Source organism: Bidens hawaiensis, unplaced genomic scaffold (assembly GCF_021521415.1).
Source record: "Bidens hawaiensis isolate Kalapana, Puna unplaced genomic scaffold, B.hawaiensis_p1.1 tig00014471_1, whole genome shotgun sequence".
NCBI lineage: Eukaryota > Viridiplantae > Streptophyta > Magnoliopsida > Asterales > Asteraceae > Bidens > Bidens hawaiensis.
This window is the reverse complement of record NW_027492261.1, coordinates 525,734-532,987: the sequence shown is the minus strand read 5'-3', so window position 1 is coordinate 532,987 and position 7,254 is coordinate 525,734. Positions and strand designations below refer to the sequence as shown.

The window sequence follows — 7,254 nt, the reverse complement described above, 5'->3', positions numbered from 1 at the left end:
CTGCCTCCGTCTTCCTCCCTGTTCTACCCTGCTTTTCCGGTAATATATATTATATATAATAATTTACTTATTAATTATGCTAACTTATAATCAAGACTTAAAGCAAATCGTTAAAACAATAATCTTTAATTATAGGTTAACTTGTGCTTGTTTAAAGTTGGTTCTTGCTTTATCTTACACCGCATCGTTTATCAAGTGAGTAATCTCGTACCTAATCCCTTTTTGCTTTTAATGTTTTGGGATGTTCATGTGTTCATACAAACTTAGAGTCTTAAACTGTTTATGAACTTTAGTCGCGCAGTATCCCATGTGTTGGGGACGTAGACTTGGCTGTTTATTTGTATGTGTGGATCATTAACCGTCTTGTCGGTCTATTCCGCAGTTCTCATGGTACCATTAGATGAACACGGGAGAACAATCGTTTATGATTTTCTCTTTTGTTTACACTTGCACAGTCTTTCTTGTTTGTGAGCTCAATTGTGAGCACTGGCAGTCTTTGAATATTAGAGTTGGTCCCGATCAGATTACACCCTTGTTGAAAACCAGACATACACATGTTGCGCGCAGATTTATTGTTATCTATGTATTGTATTAAACTTGATTTCTCACCAACACGCAAGTGTTTGACGTTTTATTTTAACACATGTTCAGGTTTGCAGTAGCTGTTTTGGAGTTTGTGGACACGTAGGAAGTTTTCTTTATTTTGGACCTAGATTAAAATGTATCAAGACAAGTTATTGTTGTTCGAATATTTTGCCTTATAATATATTGATTTATGTTGCTTTATGTTATCTTCTGTCTACTTTGCGTGTGCGCGAATGAATGTATTTATTAAATATTTACACCCAATAGGGTCACGAGTAATGAAACAATATGTGGCGCCCCGATGTATAATCCGCCTTTGGTCGGGGTGTTACATTACCGATTGCAACCGCAACCGTTGAAATATGTTATTTTCTAAAATGAAGCTTATCAATACGGGTTTGCGCAAGCGAATGGGTGATGAGTATTTGAAAAATATGCTTTAATTTGTGCGCTCGAAAGAGAAACATTTGATAAAGTAAAAGAAGAGAGTGTAGTCGCTCGATTTCAAACTTTCAAAAACCAAAGAGGGGAAATTTGCACCCCATATATTTAAATATATTAATTGTCGTGTTTCTATATTTGTTTCGTTTACATTGTATGAAACACGATATTTTTTTAACGTTATCAGTTACCACTAAGATTTATGTCTAGCTTTGCCACTCATTATACTCATTAATAGTATATTTATATTTGATCTTGATATGGGTAAAATGGTACGAGTCTTTTTTTGGTAATTGCCCGTCTCAATACCCATTTTTTAAAAATATTTTTAGTTTTTTTATTAAATCCTATGTCCTCTAATCTCTCTGTTTTTTTTGTGGAGGACTTAACATTTAAAAATTAAAAGAGCTCCATCATGTATATGTACTAGTCACATATTGGCCGGTCTTTAAAAACCTAAATAAATATACACATAGAAAGGTTCTACGAATACTTTTAAAGTTATTATATTATTTTATAACAAATATATAAAACAGTGGTGGTCTTACCTTCTAAATATTCTAATTGAAGTTACTATATGTAGAGGTGTATAAATTGGGTTTTACAAATACTCGGTTTCGGGTATGAAACCAGGTTCGGATATGACTGGGTATTGGAAAATCGGGTATTGGCAATACCCGGGTCGGGTTCGGGTCAAGGTATGGCCTCTAAAAACCATACCCTATGTATCGGGTTCGAGTTGGGATAGAACCGAGTATTTGAATACCCTATTTTCATGTATTGAAAAAACCCTTGTTTCGTGTTTTTTTCCTGGTATTTTCGGGTATAGATTTGATTTTTTAAAGGTTGCACTTTTCAGGGGTAATTTTCGGGTAGTTTCAGTTTTTTTCTGGTATAGATCGGGTATTTGAAAACCCCGGTTTGGGGTATTGGAAAAACCGGTTCCGGGTATGGAATCGGTTCTGGTTTTCGGGTATTACTGGGTACAAATCAGGTTCGGGAACGGGTTTGATACCGAAATGCATACCCTATCCACACCCTACGGGCTACGAGTAGGGTCGGGTACGGGCTCGGATATTAAAAACTCGGGCACAAAAGAACTGGTTCCGGGTTTTGTTTCGGGTCCGGTTCCCCGAAAGTATGTGATTATGACATGTGATTGTCTATGCAACTTTGAACTTTGGTGGATGAGATCTCAATAAGCATGATAACTCGCAAACTTTATGATTCAATACGTAAATAAAAGTACAAAGTGGATCATATTAAACTGTTTACATGAGAACTATTAGGCTATGCGTAGTGGAAGGGCTACAAATTGGGGCGAATTGCGACATGTGACGTCCAATCAGCAAAGGGTGGGAATTTGTTTTTGAGGTGTAATAGTGCTATGGTTTAATATATATATACAACACACACAAACAATATAATAATAATAATAATAATAATAATAATAATAATAATAATAAAAAGGAAAGGAAGTACGGCGAGAATGAGATGTCTCCCCCGCCCCTTTTCGCCCAAACCCCCCCCCCCCCCGGGGGGGGGGGGGCGGTGTTCCACCACCTTGTCGCCCATTTTCGCCCCAACCTTCGCCCCACTACGTTTGGCCTTGCGGATTGACATTTAGTGATAAAAGTGAAACAAATAAAACTAAATGAAAAAATGTACATGCTTAATAAGCTTAAAATAGTTAAAAAGTAGCATAATTAGTTAATACTATTCGCAATTTAATACAACGGGTATCTTACAAGTTCATTTTAAGAGCTCATACACTTGTGAAAATATTTAAAAATAAATTCAGTTGAAAAAATTTCTTCAAAAATCCTACAATTGTAACATCGTGACTTTCTTGAAAAATTCAAATTTACTTGACAAATCACAATTTTGGGTAAATTTAGTTAAATTGTCATTTTTCTTCAAAACCCCACAAATGTAGCATTGCGATTAGCATTACGAGTAACTTCAGTTAAAACTAAAGCTGACAATTTTTCTTCAAAACCTATAATTGTAACATCATGTCTTTCGTGCAAAATTCAAATTGAGAATTAATTTAACTTGACAAAAATACACATTAGGTTGATTTGATGATGGATTGAACAAAGAACATTGGAAGTTAAGCAAAGGGGAGGGTCAATTAGACCATTTGAACAGAGAACAAAATTTATCCATTGGTCTAGAAATGTTATTATAACATGTCAGGTAGGTTTAAAATTTTAAATGTTTCATTTCAATAACCTAGTTCAACAACATAAATGTGTATCAGTATTTTATGGACTTTCTTTTTACAATAATTGACCAAAGTATGTAACGTTACGGAACGTTAGGTTATGAATCTTAATTTACAAACGTTAAGCAACTACAATTCTGTATCAGCTTTTTATCAGACTCCACATTTGATCCACCCTCCAAACACAATTCATATTTTAAGAATAAGGGATTCAGAATTTGAAAATCAACTTAAGATGTCAATGAATAAAACATTAAACAACTCTTTCAAATCTGTTCTTACTTCCGTCCCACATCGCTGGAAAGTGGAAACGAGTGTATGTTTATATATGAAACAGGGAGACTCTAAAGCACGACCTTACTTGAACAGGATCTGTTCTATAGGCTCGTACCTCAAACATGGAAAGTAAATAACATCAAGTTTGTAATATCATTTACATACCTGACTAGTTGTTTCAATCAATTCCTTTTTGCTATTGTTCTCCAATTCTACTTTACCAATAACCTGTGAAAACCTGGCTTCCATGGCCCATTTATCGATCAATGCAGTCTAAAAGACGAGTAATTAATAAAAAAGATAATAATAAATCTCCTTAAATGCTAGTTTAAGTAAAAAAATTGCTACCTGAAGAGCAGATTCTTTCTCTTCACATAAAGTTGTAAGTTCATTAATTTTGGATGATAATTCTTCCGAGTTTTGCTTTTCTGAATTTAACATGTCTTTCAATGTCTTCACTTCTTCTTGCATAGTAATTTCTTTTCTCTCTTTCTCATGTAATTCCTCTGATAACTGCGATAGCACAGTGAAAAAAAAACAGTAATTTTCAAAATAAACGTGTCGCGGTTATGCTATGTTCCATCTCTAACTGGTTGAACAAGTAACAAAACATGCACAATTACTTACTTGTGTTGCAGTCATTTGACATTCTTTAAGAGCTTTTAATAAATCATGTGCTCGTTTCTCACCGACATCCGCATCGGAAGATTTTAATTACCAGAACTATCACCAATAGTAAGACCTAAATTAGCTGCAGAAGGCGCTTTAGAGTACCGGTGCAACATGACATCATTTATGTGGTTTTGAAGGCCAGCACATATTTCGTCACCCTATATTAAAAACGCATATCATAATCACACAGGATGCACAAACAACAGATAAGTAAATAGAAAGAAAAATATATGATTTTCACACCTGCTTGGTTTCAAACTGAAATATATGCAAGACACCCGCAACTCTCATCTCAAAAAACACTGAAGTATTGCTGCTACCAAATTGCATTATATCTTTTAATTCAGCCGAGTACAAATATTCTTTCGGAACCAGCCAAAAAAAGTGAACCTATAGAAACAAACAAAAAGAACTACATAAATCATATGCATTTAAAATAATAAAAGCAGTTAAAAAAAATAATTGAGACTCACCCCGCGTTTGTTAATACCCAATATGATTCTTCCGGGTAGAAGTCCGATCGGGTCATCAATCTTGAGGACACTAAAGAAAACTGAATATCCATATGGAAGCATCCTTAAAACTCTCAAAAACTGCTGCTTCGCGTCTTCTTCGGATAGATTTTTCTACACGGTTATCGTTATAAAATTATTTCAGTATCATTATAAATTCATACTAATCAATAAGATAGAAAAAATAGAGGAAGATTACCATAGAACGATAACGGTTAAGTATATCCAACTCCCAGTCTCTCTTGGCACGAGTTATAGCAATCTGTCTAGGCATAAATCTCTCAACAAGTAAAGTCCAGTCACTACAAAAATAAAAATAAAAACAAAAAAAAAGATCCCCAAACTATAATTATTTAAATACAATACATATTAAAATTTAAAAGATAGATAAATCACTAACGCGTGTGTTTCAGGTTTATCAACATATCCAATTTCAACCAAAATTTGCAATGCTGATACTGTGCGGCATACTCCTTTCCAACAGGATAATCTCCCAAAATATAATCATGTTGCAGCTGCAAATAAGAACATGGTCATCAGGTGTGTATTATACAGGAACCGTTTGCAGAATACACAAAATAAAACAAGTGCATACTTGAACATATGATAACTGTACAGACATCGGGTCTGCAATAGCTTCATCCGATTCACAAAAGAACTTCTTTTTAAAAACTAACTTGCTTTGATCCTTAGCTGACTTGAATTCTGTTAAGAGATCTCCAATGTACTTGTTTTCATCTAACCGAATAAACTCCTCTGGTGACGGCAATTTATTTTGTTAAACGACTATCTCAGAATACAAAAGATTGTGTAAAAATAAAAAAGAAAACATAAACGGATACCATTTCCAGGTTCGGATGTTTTGGAGGTGGTAACAACAGTTCGACACTCGAATAAACTAAAGCTTGAATATGCTGACAATTTGATTATTCCAGCAAGTTCCTCAACAGCATTAGAAACGGTTGTCGCCATGTCATAGGATATTCCTTCAAAAGTTCCATCCAAGAAAAATACAAAAATGGTAAGCTTTTTCCCAATCAAAAGAGCTTCAATCTCTTCACGAAACGGAATCGTATGGCGTGGACCCGCCTTCATAGAACATTTAAGTGCGTTTTGAGTTTTAATTACCAAAACTCGCACATCAGGATCTGTATTCGCCTTCTGTAAATCTTCATCAATGCACTTTGATAAATATCCACCTATATCTTTACTACTAGGTGGCATGCATGATGCACATAGATACATGAGTTCCCATGCTCTTATTAAATACTGCCTGCATAAAAAACAACAGAAATTAACCAACATATATTCATTGAAATACATGACAAACTATTGAATATGCATGATCGATGCATACCTGTCCGGACATTTCCTAGTTTGCTTTATGATTTGTGCAAACATTTAATCTCGAAGCTCAGAATGTTCTAAAGCGTGTTTGTATAGATCACAAACAAGTGCAATTCGTTCTTCCAAACCAACTTGATTCACTTTCTCGGATGAATCTATTCCCATATATTTCAAAATGGTCTGAAACAACTTTACTGCTCCGCTCACAAAATCATCGTTTATTTTCAGTAGAGATGTTGGAATAGAATCCTATGACACATCAAATACATATATACACACATGGTGTCACACAACATATCGATAATTCGAAAAATCTTAAAAAGATAAAGTGTTTACCTTCTGAAAACACAACATATCTTCAATTGTGAACTTCTTGACAGATCTAGATGAGAAAGAACCGTGTTTTTCAGCCGAATTCATCGGTTTTTGCATAGCCCTTAGAAACTCCTCTACCTTAAAAAGATAAAGTAACTAAGAATCAATCTTGAGTTCATTCTTTATTTAATATAAAATTAATCCAACCTGAAATTTATCAATCAAGGAAATGGCACCAGCAACGTCTGCTGGAATCGAATTCGAGAGGGTCATTGGTGTACTGCATAAATGCAAAACATCATTAATTAAGTCGGCATTCGAACATATGATCCACAAAAGCATTTTAAGTTTTCTTACAGTTTTGCAACAACAGACAACTTCTCACAACTGAACTCTCCAAACGTGATCCTGGATTGAAAAAAGTTGGGCAGAAATATTATATTAAAAGATTAGTAATAAAAGCTTCAGAGATTATGATCTCTTCAACCAAATAATAACAGGATACACTAGCGCTAGCTTACTAATTAATTACAACATTAATTAATAGCATCAAGAAAAAGGATTCACATAAAATTACATACAACAAGCAACTTAAAATCCATATGCAATCTTACTATACTATCCTTCGAGTAACAGTAGTTATCAGAAGAAGAACAAGAACAAAAAATAGAATAGACGCAAGGGGAGCCTACCTTAATTAGGGTATAGCTAGATGAAAGTACGCGGGAAGGGTTTTTCTTTTGCTTTTTTGCATTTACTCGGATGGTTTCTAAATAGTCATATTCTTCCCCATGCAAATACGGAAATTACATTTATGTCCTCATAGGTTTTTGTACAAGACTTAGGCTATTAGGTGTGGATGCCATTTTACTTCTCAAT

The 7,254-nt window shown here is 34.4% G+C and overlaps 1 pseudogene; it reads right to left on the bottom strand.

Moving 5' to 3' along the window:
- Positions 1 to 1,719: 1,719 nt before the first annotated feature.
- On the bottom strand, positions 1,720 to 6,717 carry LOC143546848 (kinesin-like protein KIN-14I; annotated as a pseudogene).
- Between the last annotated feature and the right edge of the window lie 537 nt (positions 6,718 to 7,254).